The 24,998-nt window shown below is 60.6% G+C and overlaps 1 protein-coding gene across 1 annotated transcript in view; it reads left to right on the plus strand.

The window, feature by feature from the left end:
• Positions 1-709: 709 nt before the first annotated feature.
• LOC140429044 (excitatory amino acid transporter 1-like) overlaps positions 710-24,998 on the plus strand; it is a 379,543-nt gene continuing 355,254 nt past the window's right edge. The window contains exon 1 of the mRNA XM_072515573.1: positions 710-806. The gene's annotated coding sequence lies outside the window, so the exon portion shown is untranslated. The remainder of the gene's footprint in view (positions 807-24,998) is intronic.

The raw sequence follows: 24,998 nt of genomic DNA on the forward strand, positions 1-24,998 counted from the left end.
GTTGTGTGCGAGGGCTTTGAGGTCGCGTAGGTAGTCATCTAGCGACTCCCCTGGGTCCTGGCGGCGAGTGGTGAAGATGGGTCGCGCGTAGACCTCGTTCACGGGCCGTACATATATACGCTCGAGTAGTGCGAGGGTCTCTGTATAGGACGCGGCGCCGTCGAGCTGGACAGAAATACGATGGCTCACCCGTGCGTGGAGAAGACTCAGTTTCTGTTCGTCCGTGACGGATGACGTAGATGACGCGCCGAGATAGTCCTTGAAGCATCGAAGCCAGTGCGAAAAAATGTATCTCGCCTCCGTGGCCTGTGGATCGAGTTCCAGTCGATCAGGTTTGAGGGCTGATTCCATAGTAGTATTTTAAGCTGATTAAATTGATGCGACCATCAATGCACTGAGAGACACGTTGAGAAGTGAACCGTGGTTTTAATCAGCTTACAACTGAGCCTGCCTGTGACCGGTACAACAATGAAGGTGGCCCCGCAGGTCAGCAGCTCTTATACTTCCTGTAAGGGGCGGAGCCATGGGCGAGCCCGTTCATGCCCCGACATATCCCCCTGTGGGTGAAGCCGTACAATGGCCCATAGGTGGAGCCCACAGGGTTAAACACATAACGTAACACGATACAGCAGTAACATGATATCACAGTGCACTGGTGAATGAACAATAGTTCCATTCACCACAATCGCAAAGTCGAAAAACCCTCTGAGAGAAACACAATTCTCCTCACTTCTGTTTTAAATGGGATCGCCGCACGTGCCCTGAGTTCCAGAATCTCTCACGGAGGAAATGTGCTTTCAGCTGAGGTAGGCTCGGATTCTCCAGGATGATCATGGCTGATCATCCAACTCCATAGCCTACTTATGGTTTCACCCCATTCTTTGATCCTATTCTCCCCAAGTGCTATATCCAGCCGCCTCTTGAATATGTTCAATGAATTCCACAGGCTCACCACTCTCTGGGTGAAGAAATGTCTCCTTATCTCTGTCCGAAATGGTTTACCCGGAATCCTCAGACTGTGACCCCTGGTTCTGGACACACCCATCATTGGTAACATCTTCCTGCATCTACCCTGTCTAGTCCTGTTAGAATTTTATAAGTCTCTATGAGACCCCCCCTCATCCCAACCTAGTCAATCTCTCCTCATACCTCAGCCCCGCCATCCCTGGAATCAGTCTGGTAAACCTTCGCTGCACTCCCTCGAGAGCAAGAACATCCTTCCTCAGAGAAGGAGACCAAAACTGCCCACAATACCCCAGGTGTGGCCTCACCAAGGCCCTGTACAATTGCAGCAACATATCCCTGCTTCTATACTCGAAACCTCTCGCAATGAAGGCCAACATACCATTAGCCTTCTTTACCGCCTGCTGCACCTGCATGTTTACCTTCAGCGACTGGTGCACAAGGACACCCAGGTCCCGCTGCACACTCCCCTCTCCCAATTTACAACCATTCAGGTAGTAATCTGCCTTCCTGTTTTTGCTTCCAAAGTGAATAACCTCACACTTATCCAAATTATACTGCATCCGCCATTGATTTGCCCACTTGCCCAACCTGTCCAGATCTTGCTGTAGGATCCCTGCATCCTCGTCACAATTCACCCTCCCACCTAACTTGGTATCACCTGCAAACTTTGAGATGTTACATTTTGTTCCCTCATCCAAATCATTAATATATATTGTGAATAGCTGGGGTCCCAGCACCGATCCCTGTGGTACCCCCCTGGTTACTGCCTGCCAATTTGAAAGTAACCCATTAATTCCTACTCTTTGTTTCCTCTCTGCCAACCAGTTTTCTATCCACCTCAACACACGTCCCCCAATCCCATATGCTATAATTTTGCACAATAATGTCTTATGTAGGACTTTGTCAAACACGTTCTGAAATATCCAAATATCGACTGTATCCCCCTTGTCAACTGTATCTTTGCTCATCCCCAAGGGGTCTCGTACAGCCAGATTAGGAATGATTCTCTACACATTACACAGTACTGTTATGGGTCCGGGTTTACAGAACCCCAAAGTGTTTCATGGAGTCCAACCGACCCACAACGTTTAATAGATTGTGGTGTGGGAAGCACACGGCGTACTCTCCAGGTGTGATACAGCAGAAATGGACAAAATGGTTTTAAAAACAAAACCATGTTTATTCTATGAACTCAATTTAACCTTTTAAAAACAAACATTGAATATCTTAACACCATTACTGCAAAGATAACCCCAAAATACTACAACCCTAAATAATCCTTCAAACTGTTCCTTTACACATCCAAAAGACTTCAAACCTTCAAAAACAGACATGCGGTTACATTCAATATATTTATAGTCTTTGGATTTCAGACATCAACAGGCCAGCTCTGTGTTTATTCCTGCAGCTCTCAGCAAAACACACAGACACCCAGCTGCCTTCTCAAACTGAAACTCAATAAGCAGAAGTGAGCTCAGCCCCCCCCCCACCCCCCACCCCCCCCCCAACCCTCTGACATCACTTCAGTAACATGATCAGCTCCATTTCTTAAAGGTATATTGCTTAAACATCCATTCCTTAAAGGTGCTCTCACATGAGAGTACTAAGAAGAGTGGTAAAGCAAAGAGTGCAGAGGATACTGGAAGTCTGCAGAGGGATTTGGATAGGCTAAGTGAATGGGCCAGGGTCTGGCAGATGGAATACAATGTTGACAAATGTGAGGTTATCTATTTTGGTCGGAATAACAGCAAAAGGGATTATTATTTAAATGACTAAATATTAAAACATGCTGCTGTGCAGAGAGACCTGGGTGTGCTAGTGCATGAGTCGCAAAACGTTGGTTTACAGGTGCAACAGGTGATTAAGAAGGTAAATGGAATTTTGTCCTTCATTGCTAGAGGGATGGAGTTTAAGACTAGGGAGGTTATGCTGCAATTGTATAAGGTGTTAGTGAGGCCACACCTGGAGTATTGTGTTCAGTTTTGGTCTCCTTACTTGAGAAAGGACGTACTGGCACTGGAGGGTGTGCAGAGGAGATTCACTAGGTTAATCCCAGAGCTGAAGGGGTTGGATTACGAGGAGAGGTTCAGTAGACTGGGATTGTACTCGTTGGAATTTAGAAAGATGAGGGGGGATCTTATAGAAACATATAAAATTATGAAGGGAATAGATAGGATAGATGCAGGCAGGTTGTTTCCACTGACGGGTGAAAACAGAACTAGGGGGCATAGCCTCAAAATAAGGGGAAGTACATAGAACATAGAACATAGAACAATACAGCGCAGTACAGGCCCTTCGGCCCACGATGTTGCACCGAAACAAAAGCCATCTAACCTACACTATGCCATTATCATCCATATGTTTTCCAATAAACTTTTAAATGCCCTCAATGTTGGTGAGTTCACTACTGTAGCAGGTAGGGCATTCCACGGCCTCACTACCCTTTGCGTAAAGAACCTACCTCTGACCTCTGTCCTATATCTATTACCCCTCAGTTTAAAGCTATGTCCCCTCGTGCCAGCCATATCCATCCGCGGGAGAAGGCTCTCACTGTCCACCCTATCCAACCCCCTGATCATTTTGTATGCCTCTATTAAGTCTCCTCTTAACCTTCTTCTCTCCAACGAAAACAACCTCAAGTCCATCAGCCTTTCCTCATAAGATTTTCCCTCCATACCAGGCAACATCCTGGTAAATCTCCTCTGCACCCGCTCCAAAGCCTCCACGTCCTTCCTATAATGCGGTGACCAGAACTGTAAGCAATACTCCAAATGCGGCCGTACCAGAGTTCTGTACAGCTGCAACATGACCTCCCGACTCCGGAACTCAATCCCTCTACCAATAAAGGCCAACACTCCATAGGCCTTCTTCACAACCCTATCAACCTGGGTGGCAACTTTCAGGGATCTATGTACATGGACACCTAGATCCCTCTGCTCATCCACACTTTCAAGAACATTACCATTAGCCAAATATTCCGCATTCCTGTTATTCCTTCCAAAGTGAATCACCTCACACTTCTCTACATTAAACTCCATTTGCCACCTCTCAGCCCAGCTCTGCAGCTTCATTCTGAACATTTCCCATCAACCACCACCCTCTGTCTTCTTTCAGCTAGCCAATTTCTGATCCACATCTCTAAATCACCCTCAATCCCCAGCCTCCGTATTTTTTGCAATAGCCTACCGTGGGGAACCTTATCAAACGCAGATTTAGGACTGAGTTTAGGAGGAACTTCTTCACCCAAAGGGTTGTGAATCTATGGAATTCCTTGCCCAGTGAAGCAGTAGAGGCTCCTTCCTTAAATGTTTTTAAGATAAAGATAGATAGTTTTTTGAAGAATAAAGGGATTAAGGGTTATGGTGTTCGGGCCGGAAAGTGGAGTTGAGTCCACAAAAGATCAGCCATGATCTCATTGAACATAGAATATACAGTACAGAAGGAGGCTATTTGGCCCATCGAGTCTGCACTGATCCACTTAAGCCCTCATTTCCACCCTATCCCCATACCCGTACCTGGCGGAGCAGGCTCAAGGGGCCAGATGGCCTACTCCTGCTCCTAGGTATCCCATACCTATCTTCCATCCCCTCACAAAACCTGCACATTCTAGACACCGTCATATGTGCCCCGTGGACTATTCGAACCCAACCCCCCCCATCCAGCCCCAACCTCCTGTCCAGCCCCAACCCCCCCATCCAGCCCCAACCCCCTGTCCAGCCCCAACCCCCCAATCCAGCCGCCAACCCCCCCATCCAGCCCCAACCCCCAGTCCAGCTGCCCCCGTCCAGCCCCAACCCCCCCCCCCGTCCAGCCCCAACCCCCCCCGTCCAGCCCCAACCCCCCCCGTCCAGCCCCAACCCCCCCCCGTCCAGCCCCAACCCCCCCGTCCAGCCCCAACCCCCCGTCCAGCCCCAAACCCCCCCCTCCAGCCCCAGCCCCCCCCTCCAGCCCCAGCCCTCCAGTCCAGCCCCAACCCCCCCGTCCAGCCCCAACCCCCCCGTCCAGCCCCAACCCCCCCCCCGTCCAGCCCCAATCCCCCCCCGTCCAGCCCCAGCCCCCCCGTCCAGCCCCAACCCCCCCCCGTCCAGCCCCCCCCCGTCCAGCCCCCCCCCCCATCCAGCCCCAACCCCCCCGTCCAGCCCCCCCCCCATCCAGCCCCAACCCCCCCGTCCAGCCCCAACCCCCCCGTCCAGCCCCAACCCCCCCCGTCCAGCCCCCCCCCCCGTCCAGCCCCCCCCCCCGTCCAGCCCCAACCCCCCCGTCCAGCCCCAACCCCCCCCGTCCAGCCCCAACCCCCCCGTCCAGCCCCAACCCCCCCGTCCAGCCCCAACCCCCCCGTCCAGCCCCAACCCCCCCCGTCCAGCCCCCCCCCCGTCCAGCCCCAACCCCCCCGTCCAGCCCCAACCCCGCCGTCCAGCCCCAACCCCCCCGTCCAGCCCCAACCCCCCCCCCGTCCAGCCCCAACCCCCCCGTCCAGCCCCAACCCCGCCGTCCAGCCCCAACCCCCCCGTCCAGCCCCAACCCCCCCCCCGTCCAGCCCCAACCCCCCCGTCCAGCCCCAACCCCCCCGTCCAGCCCCAACCCCCCGTCCAGCCCCAACCCCCCCATCCAGCCCCCCCCCCCCCCCGTCCAGCCCCAACCCCCCGTCCAGCCCCAACCCCCCCATCCAGCCCCCCCCCCGTCCAGCCCCAACCCCCCCGTCCAGCCCCAACCCCCCCGTCCAGCCCCCCCCCCCGTCCAGCCCCAACCCCCCCGTCCAGCCCCAACCCCCCCGTCCAGCCCCAACCCCCCCGTCCAGCCCCAACCCCCCCGTCCAGCCCCAACCCCCCCGTCCAGCCCCAACCCCCCCGTCCAGCCCCAACCCCCCCCCGTCCAGCCCCCCCCCCATCCAGCCCCAACCCCCCCGTCCAGCCCCAACCCCCCCATCCAGCCCCAACCCCCCCGTCCAGCCCCAACCCCCCCATCCAGCCCCCCCCTCCAGCCCCAACCCCCCCCTCCAGCCCCAACCCCCCCATCCAGCCCCAACCCCCCCGTCCAGCCCCAACCCCCCCGTCCAGCCCCAACCCCCCCGTCCAGCCCCAACCCCCCGTCCAGCCCCAACCCCCCATCCAGCCCCAATCCCCCCCGTCCAGCCCCAACCCCCCCGTCCAGCCCCAACCCCCCCGTCCAGCCCCAACCCCCCCGTCCAGCCCCCCTGTCCAGCCCCAACCCCCTCGTCCAGCCCCCCATCCAGCCCCAACCCCCCCGTCCAGCCCCAACCCCCCCGTCCAGCCCCAACCCCCCCGTCCAGCCCCAACCCCCCCGTCCAGCCCCAACCCCCCCGTCCAGCCCCAACCCCCCCGTCCAGCCCCAACCCCCCCGTCCAGCCCCAACCCCCCCGTCCAGCCCCAACCCCGCCGTCCAGCCCCAACCCCCCCGTCCAGCCCCAACCCCCCCCCCGTCCAGCCCCAACCCCCCCGTCCAGCCCCAACCCCGCCGTCCAGCCCCAACCCCCCCGTCCAGCCCCAACCCCCCCCCCGTCCAGCCCCAACCCCCCCCCCGTCCAGCCCCAACCCCCCCGTCCAGCCCCAACCCCCCCGTCCAGCCCCAACCCCCCCGTCCAGCCCCAACCCCCCGTCCAGCCCCAACCCCCCCATCCAGCCCCCCCCCCGTCCAGCCCCAACCCCCCGTCCAGCCCCAACCCCCCCATCCAGCCCCCCCCCGTCCAGCCCCAACCCCCCCGTCCAGCCCCAACCCCCCCGTCCAGCCCCCCCCCCGTCCAGCCCCAACCCCCCCGTCCAGCCCCAACCCCCCCGTCCAGCCCCAACCCCCCCGTCCAGCCCCAACCCCCCCGTCCAGCCCCAACCCCGCCGTCCAGCCCCAACCCCCCCGTCCAGCCCCAACCCCCCCCCGTCCAGCCCCCCCCCCATCCAGCCCCAACCCCCCCGTCCAGCCCCAACCCCCCCGTCCAGCCCCAACCCCCCCGTCCAGCCCCAACCCCCCCATCCAGCCCCCCCCCTCCAGCCCCAACCCCCCCCTCCAGCCCCAACCCCCCCATCCAGCCCCAACCCCCCCGTCCAGCCCCAACCCCCCCGTCCAGCCCCAACCCCCCCGTCCAGCCCCAACCCCCCGTCCAGCCCCAACCCCCCATCCAGCCCCAATCCCCCCCGTCCAGCCCCAACCCCCCCGTCCAGCCCCAACCCCCCCGTCCAGCCCCAACCCCCCCGTCCAGCCCCCCTGTCCAGCCCCAACCCCCCCGTCCAGCCCCCCATCCAGCCCCAACCCCCCCGTCCAGCCCCAACCCCCCCGTCCAGCCCCAACCCCCCCGTCCAGCCCCAACCCCCCCGTCCAGCCCCAACCCCCCCGTCCAGCCCCAACCCCCCCGTCCAGCCCCAACCCCCCCGTCCAGCCCCAACCCCCCCGTCCAGCCCCAACCCCCCCGTCCAGCCCCAACCCCCCCGTCCAGCCCCAACCCCCCCGTCCAGCCCCAACCCCCCCATCCAGCCCCAACCCCCCATCCAGCCCCAACCCCCCATCCAGCCCCAATCCCCCCCGTCCAGCCCCAGCCCCCCATCCAGCCCCAACCCCCCCCCCCCCCCCCCCCCCGTGCAGGCCGTCCCCCATGGCCACCTCCCCCACCTCACTTCTGATCACCAGCATTACCTGTCAGTGTGACAGCTCCTGTCCGAAGGCTCCTCCTATCTACCCCTGCACCCCCCCGCCCCCACACACAACCCGTCCTCCGAACTCCACTGTGTCAACTCCACTGTCTCCCATCAACGTTCTGTGTTCCCCTAGTTTATCCTCTTTAATAACGTCATTCGCCTCCTCTGGGGTTTCACAATAATATTCACGGCCTTCGAAAGTCACCCACAGTTTCGCCGGGTACAGCACTCCAAACACAGCTTCTTCCTTCTGGACCTGTTTCCTTCTCTACTTTGCCCTGAGCGACTTGCATAGATCCCCCAGGAGCCCACCCCCACCTCCAATGTCACCACGATCACCGTGGTCGGACATCACTTTCTCCGTCTCCGGGATCTGCGACCCCTGTGCCTCCAAACACTTCCTGATTAGAACAAACCAAGAACAAAGAAATGTACAGCACAGGAACAGGCCCTTCGGCCCTCCAAGCCCGTGCCGACCATGCTGCCCGACTAAACTACAATCTTCTACACTTCCTGGGTCCGTATCCTTCTATTCCCATCCTATTCATATATTTGTCAAGATGCCCCTTAAATGTCACTATCGTCCCTGCTTCCACTACCTCCTCCGGTAGCGAGTTCCAGGCACCCACTACCCTCTGCGTAAAAAACTTGCCTCGTACATCTACTCTAAACTTTGCCCCTCTCACCTTAAACCTATGCCCCCTAGTAATTGACCCCTCTACCCTGGGGAAAAGCCTCTGACTATCCACTCTGTCTATGCCCCTCATAATTCTGTAGACCTCTATCAGGTCGCCCCTCAACCTCCTTCGTTCCAGTGAGAACAAACCGAGTTTATTCAATCGCTCCTCACAGCTAATGCCCTCCATACCAGGCAACATTCTGGTAAATCTCTTCTGCACCCTCTGTAAAGCCTCCACATCCTTCTGGTAGTGTGGCGACCAGAATTGAACACTATACTCCAAGTGTGGCCTAATTAAGGTTTTATACAGCTGCAACATGACTTGCCAATTCTTATACTCAATGCCCCGGCCAATGAAGGCAAGCATGCTGTATGCCTTCTTGACTACCTTCTCCACCTGTGTTGCCCCTTTCAGTGACCTGTGTGTGGTGTTGGGTGTTCTGACACACAGATGAGCCAACACAGTTGCATATGGTACAACGCTTCTTTATTTAAACTCACTATTTACAGTTTGGTCTTTGCACTCTGCACGTGGGGGGTTCCCTGCTTGTGGTGTTTTAACAGCTCTTTCTTGTTCCCTTCTCCCCAGACCTACTGACCACCAGGTGTCGTGCTCGTGCTTTTTATGTGGTTGGTGTTCTTGTCTGTGATTGGTTGTGGTGTTGTGTACTCTGATTTGCCTGTTAGTGTGTCCATCATGATGTGTGTGTTTGAATATCATGACATCCCCCCTTTTTACAAAGATATGTGCCTACGTGGTAATAAATATGATCGTGACGTGAGTGCATCTAAGAGTGTGTGTGTGTGTGCCGTGTGCAGCATGTGCATATGACGGAACTATGTACATGGGGCGATGTCGGGTGCGTCACATGAATCAAGTTGTACCATAACATAACATAAATGCGAACGAGAGGAGAAAAAAAAAAAACTTGAACAGTTGTCCAGTCAGACGACATCTGGAACGATAAACAACAACAGGTTATCATGTAAAATTGTGCAACTTGTTAAACATATGAACGGTATTATAAGTCCAGTCTAATGGGCTTGCGACGAATTCGGGTTGACCGCCTCAAGGGTGGATCAAGAACCACCGGCTGCTGTGCAGGCATGGCCATGGGTGGCGATGGAAAGGGCGTGATGTGCGGCAGCTCCACAAAGTCATCCTCGGAAGCCTGTTGAGGATCTGGCGTGTGCGTGCTGTGTGGCTGTGAGCGTGGAAGTCGGCGAAGGGCGCGCCGATTGCGGCGACGCACGGAACCATCCGGCATGCGAACCAGGAACGAGCGGGGAGCCACTTGTCGGAGGACTTCGGCCGGTGCTGACCAGCCACCATACGGTTGATGGACGCGTACTTTGTCTCCGGAGGACAGGGGGGGCAGGTCCGTCGCTCGTGTGTCGTACCGACCTTTCTGGCGATCACGCTGCAGTTGCATGTTCCGAAGAACCGCCTCATGGTCTGTTGTCGGTGCCAGGACGGAAGGTACCGTCGTCCTGAGGGAGCGACCCATTAGTAGCTGCGCTGGCGAGAGGCCCGTGGATAACGGGGCCGATCGATAGGCCAGCAAGGCAAGGTTAAAGTCCGATCCGGCAGCAGCCGCCTTGCACAGGAGCCGCTTGGCGATGTGGACACCCTTTTCAGCCTTCCCGTTCGATTGTGGATGCAGAGGGCTGGATGTCACATGAGTGAAACCATATGCTGCGGCAAAGGACGACCATTCACGGCTGGCGAAACAGGGTCCATTGTCTGACATGACAGTCCTTGGAATGCCATGGCGAGCAAACGTTTCCTTGCAGGCCCCAATGACTGCGGACGACGTCAGATCATGGAGAGGCATGACTTCCGGGTAGTTTGAGAAGTAGTCTATAATAACAATGTAATCTCTGCCGAGCGCGTGAAATAGGTCAACACCCACCTTCGCCCAGGGGGACGTCACCATCTCGTGTGGTAGAAGTGTTTCCGGAGGTTGCGCCGGCTGAAACCTCTGACAGGTTGTGCAGTTGAGCACCATGTTGGCTATGTCTTCATTAATACCCGGCCAATATACCGCCTCCCGGGCCCTTCGTCTGCATTTTTTGACGCCCAAGTGGCCTTCGTGTAGTTGATGAAGAATCATCTGGCGCACACTGTGCGGAATAACGATCCTGTGCGATTTCATAAGGACCCCGTCTATATTGGTGAGATCATCTCGCACATTATAAAACTGGGGGCACTGCCCTTTTAGCCACCCTTCCGTCATGTGGCGCATCACTCGCTGCAGAAGGGGGTCAGTCGCCGTCTCTGCGCGTATGTGGGCCAGACTAGGATCATCAGCTGGCAGATTTGCTGCTGTCAGAGTCACGTGTGCCTCAATTTGACGCACGAACCCCTCCGCATCTGGTGGTGTGCTCACTGCTCGGGAAAGAGTGTCCGCCACGATGAGTTCCTTCCCCGGAGTGTAGATCAGTTCAAAATCGTACCTCTTGAGTTTAAGTAAGATGCGCTGGAGGCGTGGAGTCATGTCGTTCAGGTCTTTGTTAATGATGTTGACCAGGGGGCGGTGGTCAGTTTCGACCGTAAATCGTGGCAGGCCATACACATAGTCGTGGAACTTGTCCAGTCCAGTTAACAAGCCCAGGCATTCTTTTTCGATTTGCGCGTAGCGCTGTTCGGTAGGGGTCATGGCTCGTGAGGCATACGCAACCGGGGCCCATGATGACGTGCTGTCTTTTTGCAGGAGTACCGCTCCAATACCAGATTGGCTGGCGTCTGTTGAGATCTTTGTAGGGCGAGTCGTGTCAAAGAAGGCCAGCACTGGTGCCGTGACCAGTTTGTGCTTGAGCTCCTCCCATTCCCGCTGATGCGACTGGTGCCAGTTGAATTCCGTCGATTTTTTTACGAGATGGCGCATATTTGTTGTATGAGAAGCCAGGTTGGGAATGAACTTCCCAAGGAAGTTGACCATGCCCAGGAATCTTAAGACAGCCTTCTTGTCAGCCGGTCGTGGCATGGCTGTGATGGCGCTAACCTTGTCTGCATCGGGACGGACCCCTGACCTTGAGATGTGGTCCCCGAGGAATTTCAGCTCCGTCTGGCCGAAGGCACACTTCGCACGGTTGAGACGCAGGCCATTTTGTCGTATGCGGGTAAAGACACGTCGTAGACGATGCATGTGTTCCTGCGGAGTGGTGGACCAAATGATGATATCGTCCACATATACACGTACCCCTTCGATGCCTTCCATCATCTGCTCCATAATGCGGTGGAATACTTCAGATGCCGAAATGATGCCAAATGGCATCCGGTTGTAGCAGAATCTGCCAAAAGGGGTGTTGAATGTGCATAGTCTTCGGCTGGCCGGGTCCAGTTGGATCTGCCAGAATCCTTTGGACGCATCCAATTTAGTGAATATTTTGGCTCGCGCCATCTCGCTGGTGAGGTCTTCTCATTTCGGGATGGGATAGTGTTCCCGCATGATGTTGTTATTCAGATCTTTTGGATCTATACATATACGGAGCTCGCCAGAGGGCTTCTTTACACAGACCATGGAGCTGACCCATGGCGTGGGCTCCGTGACCTTGGATAGGACCCCTTGGTCCTGAAGAATCTGCAGTTGTGCCTTGAGGCGGTCTTTGAGTGGCGCAGGAACCCTGCGAGGTGCGTGAACGACAGGGATGGCGTCCGGTCTGAGTCGCATCTTGTACGTGTGTGGCAATGTCCCCATGCCTTCAAAAACCTCCTGGTTGTGAGCAAGGAGGGAATGGAGATTTGCGTGGAACTCAGCATCCGGGAAGTCGGATATCTCATCTGGAGAGAGAGACATAATGCGCTGTACCAGGTGAAGGACCTTACACGCCTGTGCGCCCAGTAACGAGTCCTTTGATGAGCCGACAACTTCGAAGGGGAGTGTGGCCGTGTACCTCTTGTGAGTCACCTGTAGCTGGCAAGATCCTATGGACGGGATGACGTTCCCGTTATAGTCAACCATCTTAAGCCGGGATGGTGTGATGGGTGGTTTGACCTTCATGGCCTGGACTGCAGAGTAAGCAATCAGGTTGGCGGATGCGCCGGTGTCCAGACGGAAGGCGACGCGCGATCGGTTGACCGTCAGGGTGGCACACCACTCATCGGCTGGATTGATGGCATTGACCTTGTTGACATCAATGACGGAAACTCGGAAGGCATCCTGGTCATCTGCATCACTTAACTGGAAGTCTTGATGCGTGGGCTGGACGGTCCTGACTCGTCTGCGAGGTTGTCGAGGATGCGCCGGATCCATGGGTTGAGCCGCACGACAGTGGGCTGCGTAGTGGCCCATCGTGGCACATCTGTGGCACTGTCGGTTTTTTGCAGGACATTGCCCTTTTAAGTGTAGACCTCCACAATTGCCGCACGTCATGACGTCACGGCGTTCGTTGCGCCACTGCGCATGCGCAGCGTGATCTTGCGGTGGGCGCGCCTGCGCAGTGCGTCCCTCGTTGTGGCCGTTATTTTTGGCGCGCACCTGCGCGGGAGACCGCGAAAAGCGCGGGAAGCGGCCGCTGTCGTCCGGGCCGTGGGTCGGGAAGTAATCGACGGCCTGGATGCGTTCGACGTCGTGGGCGGCCTGGCTTGCCGATTCGACGGCTGGGGACCCCCTCCGTGCCAACTCGGACGCCTGAAATCGGGCAAAACGGCAGGTAGCATTTTCATGGAGGACACAGGCTTCCACAGCAGACGCTAAGGTGAGGCTTTTCATTTTAAGAAGCTGCTGGCGTAGGCCACTAGAGGCAACGCCAAAAACAATCTGGTCCCTGATCATGGACTCTGTAGTGGTGCCGTAACCGCAGGACTGCGCTAGAATCCGGAGGTGCGTCAAAAAGGGTTGAAAAAGCTCCTCCTTACCTTGCAGGCGTTGCTGAAAGATGTATCTTTCAAAACTTTCATTTACTTCAACTTGAAAGTGCTGGTCCAGTTTGAGGATGACCGTGTCATATTTGGCTTGGTTTTCGCCTTCTTCGAACACCAGTGAGTTAAAGACATCGGTTGCGTGCGGACCAGCGTAGAAGAGGAGCATTGCAATCTTCGAGTCATCCGAGACATTCTGTTTTTCGGTGGCACGGATGTACAGGTCAAATCGCTGCCTGTAGAGCTTCCAGTTGGTACCTAGGTTCCCCGTGACTTGCATCGGCTGCGGTTTGCCGGTGTGGTCCATGTCCAGAATGGCAGGTTAGTAGGCAGGTATCGATCCACTCCTGTACCATGTGGTGTTGGGTGTTCTGACACACAGATGAGCCAACACAGTTGCATATGGTACAACGCTTCTTTATTTAAACTCACTATTTACAGTTTGGTCTTTGCACTCTGCACGTGGGGGGTTCCCTGCTTGTGGTGTTTTAACAGCTCTTTCTTGTTCCCTTCTCCCCAGACCTACTGACCACCAGGTGTCGTGCTCGTGCTTTTTATGTGGTTGGTGTTCTTGTCTGTGATTGGTTGTGGTGTTGTGTACTCTGATTTGCCTGTTAGTGTGTCCATCATGATGTGTGTGTTTGAATATCATGACACTGTGGACCTGTACTCCTAGATCTCTTTGACTTTCAATACACTGGAGGGTTCTACCATTCACTGTATATTCCCTACCTGCATTAGACCTTCCAAAATGCATTACCTCACATTTGTCCGGATTAAACTCCATCTGCCATCTCTCCGCCCAAGTCTCCAAACAATCTAAATCCTGCTGTATCCTGACAGTCCTCATCGCTATCCGCAATTCCACTAACCTTTGTGTCGTCCGCAAACTTACTAATCAGACCAGTTACATTTTCCTCCAAATCATTTTCATCTCTCCATTGAGCCTTTCAGGGATGATACGCTCCCTCGATGGCCTACGACCGATCTTCCTGCATCTCCTTCCGCTGCTGGTGGAACTCCTCTCTAATAAACGCATCAGCTGCTCCATCTGGGGTTTTACAACTTGGGTCAACCCTTCCCCCTCCGCCATCTTCCCAATTGCTACTGCACCACTGATCTCCGGTTCCTTGGCCAGGTCTTTAACCTTCTTCTGCTGGGTCTGATAACCAGGAGGTCACTCCCCGGGGGAATTCTCCTCCACACCGTCAGCTGTCAAAATTCCCCCGCTTTCGGGTAAAAAGAGCTCAAACCAACTGCTTCCAGCCGGAGCTGCCCTGTGTCCGACCACTCACTCCATGGTCGCTACCGGCCTCCTCAAAGAACTCTAACAGATTTGTCAGACATGACCTCCCCTTGACGAAGCCGTGCTGACTCAGTCCTATTTTATGCACTTCCAAGTACTCCGCGATCTCATCTTTAATAACAGACTCTAAAATCTTACCAATGACCGAAGTCAGGCTAACCGGCCTATAATTTCCCGTCTTCTGCCTCCCTCCCTTCTTAAACAGGGGTGTTACATTAGCCACTTTCCAGTCTTCTGGGACCCTTCCTGCCTCCGGTGATTCCTGAAAGATCATCACTAATGCCTCCACAATCTCCTCCGCTATCTCTTTTAGAAACCTGGGGTGTAGTCCATCCAGTCCAGGAGGGATTTGAGGAAAATCGTTTTTCCCCAGAGGGTGGTGACGGTCTGGGACGCGCGGCCTGGGAGGGGGGTTGAGGCGGGTCTGGGACGCGCGGCCTGGGAGGGGGGTTGAGGCGGGTCTGGAACACGCTGCCTGGGAGGGGGGTTGAGGCGGGTCTGGGACGCGCGGCCTGGGAGGGGGGTTGAGGCAGGTCTGGGACGCGCGGCCTGGGAGGGGGGTTGAGGCGGGTTGCCTCACATCCTTTAAAAAGCACCTGGATCAGAACTTGGGAAATCTTAACATTTGAGGCTATGGGCCAAGAGCTGGCCAGTGGGATTAGCATTGGCAGATCCGGTGCCTTCCTGAGGCGATGCACACTCGATGGGCCGAAGGGCCTTTTGTGCAACGATTATTCAGTGAGAAGGACTGTAATAAAATTAAAGAGATTAACACAAACTGAGAGGAGATTCTGAGCGGTCTGGCAGGCTTCAAAATAAACAAATCTCCAGGGCCAGATGAAATGAATCCCAGCTGGCCGGCACAGTAGCACAGTGATTAGCACGGGAGCGGAGACTGGGAACGGGAATGGGAGCGGAGACTGGGAACGGGAACGGGAGCGGAGACTGGGAATGGGAGCGGAGACTGGGAACTGGAACGGGAGCGGAGACTTGGAACGGGAGCGGAGACTGGGAACGGGAACGGGAGCGGAGACTGGGAACGGGAGCGTGGACTGGGAGCGGGAACGGGGGCGGAGACTGGGAACGGGAGCGGGGACTGGGAACGGGAGCGGGGACTGGGAGCGGGAGCGGAGACTGGGAACGGGAGCGGGGACTGGGAACAGGAGCGGGGACTGGGAACGGGAGCGGAGACTGGGAACGCAAGCGGGGACTGGGAACAGGAGTGGGTACTGGGAACGGGAGCGGGGACTGGGAACGGGAGCGGAGACTGGGAACGGGAGCGGGGACTGGGAAGGGGAACGGGAGCGGGGACTGGGAAGGGGAACGGTAGTGGGGACTGGGAACAGGAGTGGGGACTGGGAACGGGAGCGGAGATTGGGAGCGGGGACTGGGAACGGGAGCAGAGGCTGGGAACGGGAGCGGAGACTGGGAACGGGAGCGGGGACTGGGAACGGGAGCGCAGACTGGGAACGGGAACGGGAGCGGGGACTGGGAAGGGGAACGGGGGTGGGAGCGGAGACTGGGAGCAGGGACTGGGCACGGGAGCAGAGACTGGGAACGGAAGCAGAGACTGGGAACGGGAGCGGGGACTGGGAACGGGAGCAGGGACTGGGAACGGGAGCGGAGACTGGGAGCGGGGACTGGGAACGGGAGCAGAGACTGGGAACGGGAGCGGAGACTGGGAACGGGAGCGGAGACTGGGAACGGGAGCGGGGACTGGGAACGGGAGCGGGGACTGGGAAGGGGAATGGGAGCGGGGACTGGGAACAGGAGCGGGGACTGGGAACTGGAGCGGAGACTGGGAGCGGGGAACGGGAGCAGAGACTGGGAACGGGAGCGGAGACTGGGAACGGGAGCGGAGACTGGGAACGGGAGCGGGGACTGGGAACGGGAGCGGAGACTGGGAGCGGGGACTGGGAACGGGAGCAGAGACTGGGAACGGGAGCGGAGACTGGGAACGGGAGCGGAGACTGGGAACGAGAACGGGAGCCGAGACTGGGAACGGGAGCGGAGACTGGGAACGGGAACGGGAGCGGAGACTGGGAACGGGAGCGGAGACTGGGAACGGGAACGGGAGCGGAGACTGGGAACGGGAGCGGAGACTGGGAACGGGAGCGGAGACTGGGAACGGGAGCGGAGACTGGGAACGGGAACGGGAGCGGAGACTGGGAACGGGAGCGGAGACTGGGAACGGGAGCGGGGACTGGGAGCGGGAGCGGAGACTGGGAACGGGAGCAGAGACTGGGAACGGGAGCGGAGACTGGGAACGGGAGCGGGGACTGGGAATGGGAGCGGGGACTGGGAGCGGGAGCGGAGACTGGGAACGGGAACGGGTGCGGGGACTGGGAACAGGAGCGGGGACTGGGAACGGGAGCGGAGACTGGGAACGCAAGCGGGGACTGGGAACAGGAGTGGGTACTGGGAACGGGAGCGGGGACTGGGAACGGGAGCGGAGACTGGGAACGGGAAAGGGAGCATGGACTGGGAAGGGGAACGGGAGCGGGGACTGGGAAGGGGAACGGGAGCGGGGACTGGGAACAGGAGCGGGGACTGGGAACGGGAGCGGAGACTGGGAGCGGGGACTGGGAACGGGAGCAGAGGCTTGGAACCGGAGCGGAGACTGGCAAAGGGAGCGGGGACTGGGAGCGGGAGCGGAGACTGGGAACGGGAACGGGAGCGGGGACTGGGAACAGGAGCGGAGACTGGGAACGGGAGCAGAGACTGGGAACGGGAGCGGGGACTGGGAACGGGAGCAGAGACTGGGAACGGGAGCGGGGACTGGGAAGGGGAACGGGAGCGGAGACTGGGAGCGGGGACTGGGAACGGGAGCAGAGGCTGGGAACGGGAGCGGAGACTGGGAACGGGAGCGGGGACTGGGAACGGGAGCGCAGACTGGGAAGGGGAACGGGAGCGGGGACTGGGAAGGGGAACGGGAGCGGGGACAGGGAACAGGAGCGGGGACTGGGAACGGGAGCGGAGACTGGGAGCAGGGACTGGGAAAGGGAGAAGAGACTGGGAACGGGAGCGGAGACTGGGAACGGGAGCGGGGACTGGGAACGGGAGCAGGGACTGGGAACGGAGGCGGAGACTGGGAACGGGAGCGGGGACTGGGAACGGGAGCGGAGACTGGGAACAGGAGCGGGGACTGGGAACGGGAGCGGAGACTGGGAGCGGGGACTGGGAACGGGAGCAGAGACTGGGAACGGGAGTGGAGACTGAGAACGGGAGCGGAGACTGGGAACGAGAACGGGAGCCGAGACTGGGAACGGGAGTGGAGACTGGGAACGGGAACGGGAGCGGAGACTGGGAACGGGAGCGGAGACTGGGAACGGGAGCGGGAGCGGAGACTGGGAACGGGAGCGGAGACTGGGAACGGGAACGGGAGCGGGGACTGAGAACGGGAGCGGGGACTGGGAGCGGGAGCGGAGACTGGGAACGGGAACGGGAGCGGAGACTGGGAACGGGAGCGGGGACTGGGAATGGGAGCGGGGACTGGGAGCGGGAGCGAAGACTGGGAACGGGAGCGGGGACTGGGAACAGGAGCGGGGACTGGGAACGGGAGCGGAGACTGGGAACGCAAGCGGGGATTGGGAACAGGAGTGGGTACTGGGAACGGGAGCGGGGACTGGGAACGGGAGCGGAGACTGGGAACGGGAACGGGAGCATGGACTGGGAAGGGGAACGGGAGCGGGGACTGGGAACAGGAGCGGATACTGGGAACCAGGAGCGGAGACTGGGAGCGGGGACTGGGAACGGGAGCAGAGGCTGGGAACCGGAGCGGAGACTGGGAACGGGAGCGGCGACTGGGAACGGGAGCGCAGACTGGGAACGGGAGCGGGGACTGGGAAGGGGAACAGGAGCGGGGACTGGGAACAGTAGCGGGGACTGGGAACGGGAGCGGAGACTGGGAGCGGGGACTGGGAACGGGAGCAGAGACTGGGAACGGGAGCGGAGACTGGGAACGGGAGCGGGGACTGGGAACGGGAGCAGGGACTGGGAACGGGAGCTGAGACTGGGAGCGGGGACTGGGAACGGGAGCAGAGACTGGGAACGGGAGCGGAGACTGGGAACGGGAGTGGGGACTGGGAACGGGAGCGGGGACTGGGAAGGGGAACGGGAGCGGGGACTGGGAACAGGAGCGGGGACTGGGAACGGGAGCGGAGACTGGGAGCGGGGACTGGGAACGGGAGCAGAGACTGGGAACGGGAGCGGGGACTGGGAACGGGAGCGGGGACTGGGAACGGGAGCGGAGACTGGGAACGGGAGCAGGGACTGGGAATGGGAGCGGAGACTGGGAACAGGAGCGGGGACTGGGAACAGGAGCGGGGACTGGGAACGGGAGCGGAGACTGGGAACGCAAGCGGGGACTGGGAACAGGAGTGGGTACTGGGAACGGGAGCGGGGACTGGGAACGGGAGCGGAGACTGGGAACGGGAAAGGGAGCATGGACTGGGAAGGGGAACGGGAGCGGGGACTGGGAAGGGGAACGGGAGCGGGGACTGGGAACAGGAGCGGGGACTGGGAACGGGAGCGGAGACTGGGAGCGGGGACTGTGAACGGGAGCAGAGGCTTGGAACCGGAGCGGAGACTGGCAAAGGGAGCGGGGACTGGGAGCGGGAGCGGAGACTGGGAACGGGAACGGGAGCGGGGACTGGGAACAGGAGCGGGGACTGTGAACGGGAGCAGAGGCTTGGAACCGGAGCGGAGACTGGGAACAGGAGCGGGGACTGGGAACAGGAGCGGGGACTGGGAACGGGAGCGGAGACTGGGAACGCAAGCGGGGACTGGGAACAGGAGTGGGTACTGGGAACGGGAGCGGGGACTGGGAACGGGAGCGGAGACTGGGAACGGGAAAGGGAGCATGGACTGGGAAGGGGAACGGGAGCGGGGACTGGGAAGGGGAACGGGAGCGGGGACTGGGAACAGGAGCGGGGACTGGGAACGGGAGCGGAGACTGGGAGCGGGGACTGTGAACGGGAGCAGAGGCTTGGAACCGGAGCGGAGACTGGCAAAGGGAGCGGGGACTGGGAGCGGGAGCGGAGACTGGGAACGGGAACGGGAGCGGGGACTGGGAACAGGAGCGGAGACTGGGAACGGGAGCAGAGACTGGGAACGGGAGCGGGGACTGGGAACGGGAGCAGAGACTGGGAACGGGAGCGGGGACTGGGAAGGGGAACGGGAGCGGAGACTGGGAGCGGGGACTGGGAACGGGAGCAGAGGCTGGGAACGGGAGCGGAGACTGGGAACGGGAGCGGGGACTGGGAACGGGAGCGCAGACTGGGAAGGGGAACGGGAGCGGGGACTGGGAAGGGGAACGGGAGCGGGGACAGGGAACAGGAGCGGGGACTGGGAACGGGAGCGGAGACTGGGAGCAGGGACTGGGAAAGGGAGAAGAGACTGGGAACGGGAGCGGAGACTGGGAACGGGAGCGGGGACTGGGAACGGGAGCAGGGACTGGGAACGGAGGCGGAGACTGGGAACGGGAGCGGGGACTGGGAACGGGAGCGGAGACTGGGAACAGGAGCGGGGACTGGGAACGGGAGCGGAGACTGGGAGCGGGGACTGGGAACGGGAGCAGAGACTGGGAACGGGAGTGGAGACTGAGAACGGGAGCGGAGACTGGGAACGAGAACGGGAGCCGAGACTGGGAACGGGAGTGGAGACTGGGAACGGGAACGGGAGCGGAGACTGGGAACGGGAGCGGAGACTGGGAACGGGAGCGGGAGCGGAGACTGGGAACGGGAGCGGAGACTGGGAACGGGAACGGGAGCGGGGACTGAGAACGGGAGCGGGGACTGGGAGCGGGAGCGGAGACTGGGAACGGGAACGGGAGCGGAGACTGGGAACGGGAGCGGGGACTGGGAATGGGAGCGGGGACTGGGAGCGGGAGCGAAGACTGGGAACGGGAGCGGGGACTGGGAACAGGAGCGGGGACTGGGAACGGGAGCGGAGACTGGGAACGCAAGCGGGGACTGGGAACAGGAGTGGGTACTGGGAACGGGAGCGGGGACTGGGAACGGGAGCGGAGACTGGGAACGGGAACGGGAGCATGGACTGGGAAGGGGAACGGGAGCGGGGACTGGGAACAGGAGCGGATACTGGGAACCAGGAGCGGAGACTGGGAGCGGGGACTGGGAACGGGAGCAGAGGCTGGGAACCGGAGCGGAGACTGGGAACGGGAGCGGCGACTGGGAACGGGAGCGCAGACTGGGAACGGGAGCGGGGACTGGGAAGGGGAACAGGAGCGGGGACTGGGAACAGTAGCAGGGACTGGGAACGGGAGCGGAGACTGGGAGCGGGGACTGGGAACGGGAGCAGAGACTGGGAACGGGAGCGGAGACTGGGAACGGGAGCGGGGACTGGGAACGGGAGCAGGGACTGGGAACGGGAGCTGAGACTGGGAGCGGGGACTGGGAACGGGAGCAGAGACTGGGAACGGGAGCGGAGACTGGGAACGGGAGTGGGGACTGGGAACGGGAGCGGGGACTGGGAAGGGGAACGGGAGCGGGGACTGGGAACAGGAGCGGGGACTGGGAACGGGAGCGGAGACTGGGAGCGGGGACTGGGAACGGGAGCAGAGACTGGGAACGGGAGCGGGGACTGGGAACGGGAGCGGGGACTGGGAACGGGAGCGGAGACTGGGAACGGGAGCAGGGACTGGGAATGGGAGCGGAGACTGGGAACAGGAGCGGGGACTGGGAACAGGAGCGGGGACTGGGAACAGGAGCGGGGACTGGGAACGGGAGCGGAGACTGGGAACGCAAGCGGGGACTGGGAACAGGAGTGGGGACTGGGAACGGGAGCGGGGACTGGGAACGGGAGCGGGGACTGGGAAGGGGAACGGGAGCGGGGACTGGGAACGGGAGCGGAGACTGGTAGCGGGGACTGGGAACGGGAGCAGAGGCTGGGAACGGGAGCGGAGACTGGGAACGGGAGCGGAGACTGGGAACGGGAGCGGGGACTGGGAACGGGAGCGGAGACTGGGAACGAGAGCGGGGACTGGGAATGGGAGCAGGGACTGGGTATGGGAGCGGAGACTGGGAACGGGAGCGGGGACTGGGAACGGGAGCGGGGACTGGGAACGGGAGCGGGGACTGGGAACGGGAGCGGAGTCTGTGAACGGTAGCGGAGACTGGGAACGGGAGCGGGGAGTGAGAACGGGAGTGGGAACGGGAGTGGGGACTGGGAACGGGAGCTGAGACTGGGAACGGGAGCGGGGACTGGGAAGGGGAACGGGAGCGGGGACTGGGAAGGGGAACGGGAGCGGGGACTGGGAACAGGAGCGGGGACTGGGAACGGGAGCGGAAACTGGGAGCGGGGACTGGGAACGGGAGCAGAGACTGGGAACGGGAGCGGGGACTGGCAACGGGAGCGCAGACTGGGAACGGGAGCGGTGACTGGGAAGGGGAACGGGAGCGGGGACTGGGAACAGGAGCGGGGACTGGGAACGGGAGCGGAGACTGGGAGCGGGGACTGGGAACGGGAGCAGAGACTGGGAACGGGAGCGGAGACTGGGAACGGGAGCAGGGACTGGGAACGGGAGCAGGGACTGGGAATGGGAGCGGAGACTGGGAACGGGAGCGGGGACTGGGAACGGGAGTCGAGACTGGGAATGGGAGCGGAGACTGGGAACGGAAACTGAGACGGGGAACGGGAGCGGAGACTGGGAACGGGAGTGGAGATTGGGAATGGGAGCGAGGACTGGGAACGGGAGCGGAGACTGGGAACGGGAGCGGGGACTGGGAACGGGAGCAGGGATTGGGAATGGGAGCGGGAACTAGGAACGGGAGCGGAGACTGGGAAAGGAAACTGAGACTGGGAACGGGAGCGGGGACTGGGAACGGGAATGGAGACTGGGAACGGGAGCGGGGACTGGGAACGGGGACTGGGAACGGGAGTGGGGACTGGAAACGGGAGCGGGGACTGGGGACGGGAGCGGAGACTGGGAACGTGAGTGGAGACTGGGAACGGGAGCGGAGACGGAACGGGAACGGGAGCGGGGACTGGGAAGGGGAACGGGAGCGGGGACTGGGAACAGGAGCGGGGACTGGGAATGGGAGCGGAGACTGGGAGCGGGGACTGGGAACGGGAGCAGAGACTGGGAACGGGAGCGGAGACTGGGAACGGGAGCAGGGACTGGGAACGGGAGCAGGGACTGGGAATGGGAGCGGAGACTGGGAACGGGAGCGGGGACTGGGAACGGGAGTCGAGACTGGGAATGGGAGCGGAGACTGGGAACGGAAACTGAGACGCGGAACGGGAGCGGGGACTGGGAACGGGAGCAGGGACTGGGAATGGGAGCGGGTACTAGGAACGGGAGCGGAGACTGGGAACGGGAGCAGGGACTGGGAATGGGAACGGGGACTGGGAACGGGAGCGGAGTCTGTGAACGGTAGCGGAGACTGGGAACGGGAGCGGGGAGTGAGAACGGGAGTGGGAACGGGAGTGGGGACTGGGAACGGGAGCAGAGACTGGGAACGGAAGCGGAGACTGGGAACGGGCGTGCAGACTGGGAGCGGGGACTGGGAATGTGAGCGGAGACTGGGAACGGGAGCGGAGACCTGGAACGGGAGCGGGGACTGGGAACGGGAGCAGAGACTGGGAACGGGAGCGGGGACTGGGAACGGGAGTCGAGACTGGGAATGGGAGCGGAGACTGGGAACGGAAACTGAGACGGGGAACGGGAGCGGAGACTGGGAACGGGAGTGGAGATTGGGAATGGGAGCGAGGTCTGGGAACGGGAGCGGAGACTGGGAACGGGAGAGGGGACTGGGAACGGGAGCAGGGATTGGGAATGGGAGCGGGAACTAGGAACCGGAGCGGAGACTGGGAAAGGAAACTGAGACTGGGAACGGGAGCGGGGACTGGGAACGGGAGTGGAGACTGGGAACGGGAGCGGGGACTGGGAACGGGGACTGGGAACGGGAGTGGGGACTGGAAACGGGAGCGGGGACTGGGAACGGGAGCGGAGACTGGGAACGTGAGTGGAGACTGGGAACGGGAGCGGAGACGGAACGGGAACGGGAGCGGGGACTGGGAAGGGGAACGGGAGCGGGGACTGGGAACAGGAGCGGGGACTGGGAATGGGAGCGGAGACTGGGAGCGGGGACTGGGAACGGGAGCAGAGACTGGGAACGGGAGCGGAGACTGGGAACGGGAGCAGGGACTGGGAACGGGAGCAGGGACTGGGAATGGGAGCGGAGACTGGGAACGGGAGCGGGGACTGGGAACGGGAGTCGAGACTGGGAATGGGAGCGGAGACTGGGAACGGAAACTGAGACGCGGAACGGGAGCGGGGACTGGGAACGGGAGCAGGGACTGGGAATGGGAGCGGGTACTAGGAACGGGAGCGGAGACTGGGAACGGGAGCAGGGACTGGGAATGGGAACGGGGACTGGGAACGGGAGCGGAGTCTGTGAACGGTAGCGGAGACTGGGAACGGGAGCGGGGAGTGAGAACGGGAGTGGGAACGGGAGTGGGGACTGGGAACGGGAGCAGAGACTGGGAACGGAAGCGGAGACTGGGAACGGGCGTGCAGACTGGGAGCGGGGACTGGGAATGTGAGCGGAGACTGGGAACGGGAGCGGAGACTGGGAACGGGAGCGGGGACTGGGAACGGGAGCGGAGACTTTGAACGGGAGCGGGGACTGGGAACGGGAGCAGAGACTGGGAACGTGAGCGGGGACTGGGAACGGGAGCGGTGACTGGGAACGGGAGCGGAGACTGGGAACTGGAGCGGGGAGTGGGAACGAGAGTGGGGTCTGGGAACGGGAGCGGAGACTGGGAATGGGAGCGGAGACTGGGAATGCGAGCGGGGACTGGTAACGGGAGCGGGGGCTCGGATTGGGAACGGGGACTCGGTTTGGGAACGAGGATTCGGAGTGGGAACTGGAGCGGGGTCTCGGAGTGGGAATGGGGGCTCGGGGTGGGAACGGGGACTCGGAGTGGGAACGGGGACTGGGAACGGGAGCGGAGACTGGGAACAGGAGCGGAGCATGGGAACGGGAGCGGAGACTGGGAACGTGAGTGGAGACTGGGAATGGGAGCGCAGACTGGGAACGGGAACGGGAGCGGGGACTGGGAAGGGGAACGGGAGCGGGGACTGGGAACAGGAGCGGGGACTGGGAACGGGAGCGGAGACTGGGAGCGGGGACTGGGAACGGGAGCAGAGACTGGGAACGGGAGCGGAGACTGGGAACGGGAGCAGGGACTGGGAACGGGAGCAGGGACTGGGAATGGGAGCGGAGACTGGGAACGGGAGCGGGGACTGGGAACGGGAGTCGAGACTGGGAATGGGAGCGGAGACTGGGAACGGAAACTGAGACGCGGAACGGGAGCGGAGACTGGGAACGGGAGTGAAGACTGGGAATGGGAGCGAGGACTGGGAACGGGAGCGGGGACTGGGAACGGGAGCAGGGACTGGGAATGGGAACGGGGACTGGGAACGGGAGCGGAGTCTGTGAACGGTAGCGGGGACTGGTAACGGGAGCGGGGGCTCGGAGTGGGAACGGGGACTCGGTTTGGGAACGAGGATTCGGA

Source organism: Scyliorhinus torazame, chromosome 9 (genome assembly GCF_047496885.1).
Source record: "Scyliorhinus torazame isolate Kashiwa2021f chromosome 9, sScyTor2.1, whole genome shotgun sequence".
Taxonomy (NCBI): Eukaryota; Metazoa; Chordata; class Chondrichthyes; order Carcharhiniformes; family Scyliorhinidae; genus Scyliorhinus; species Scyliorhinus torazame.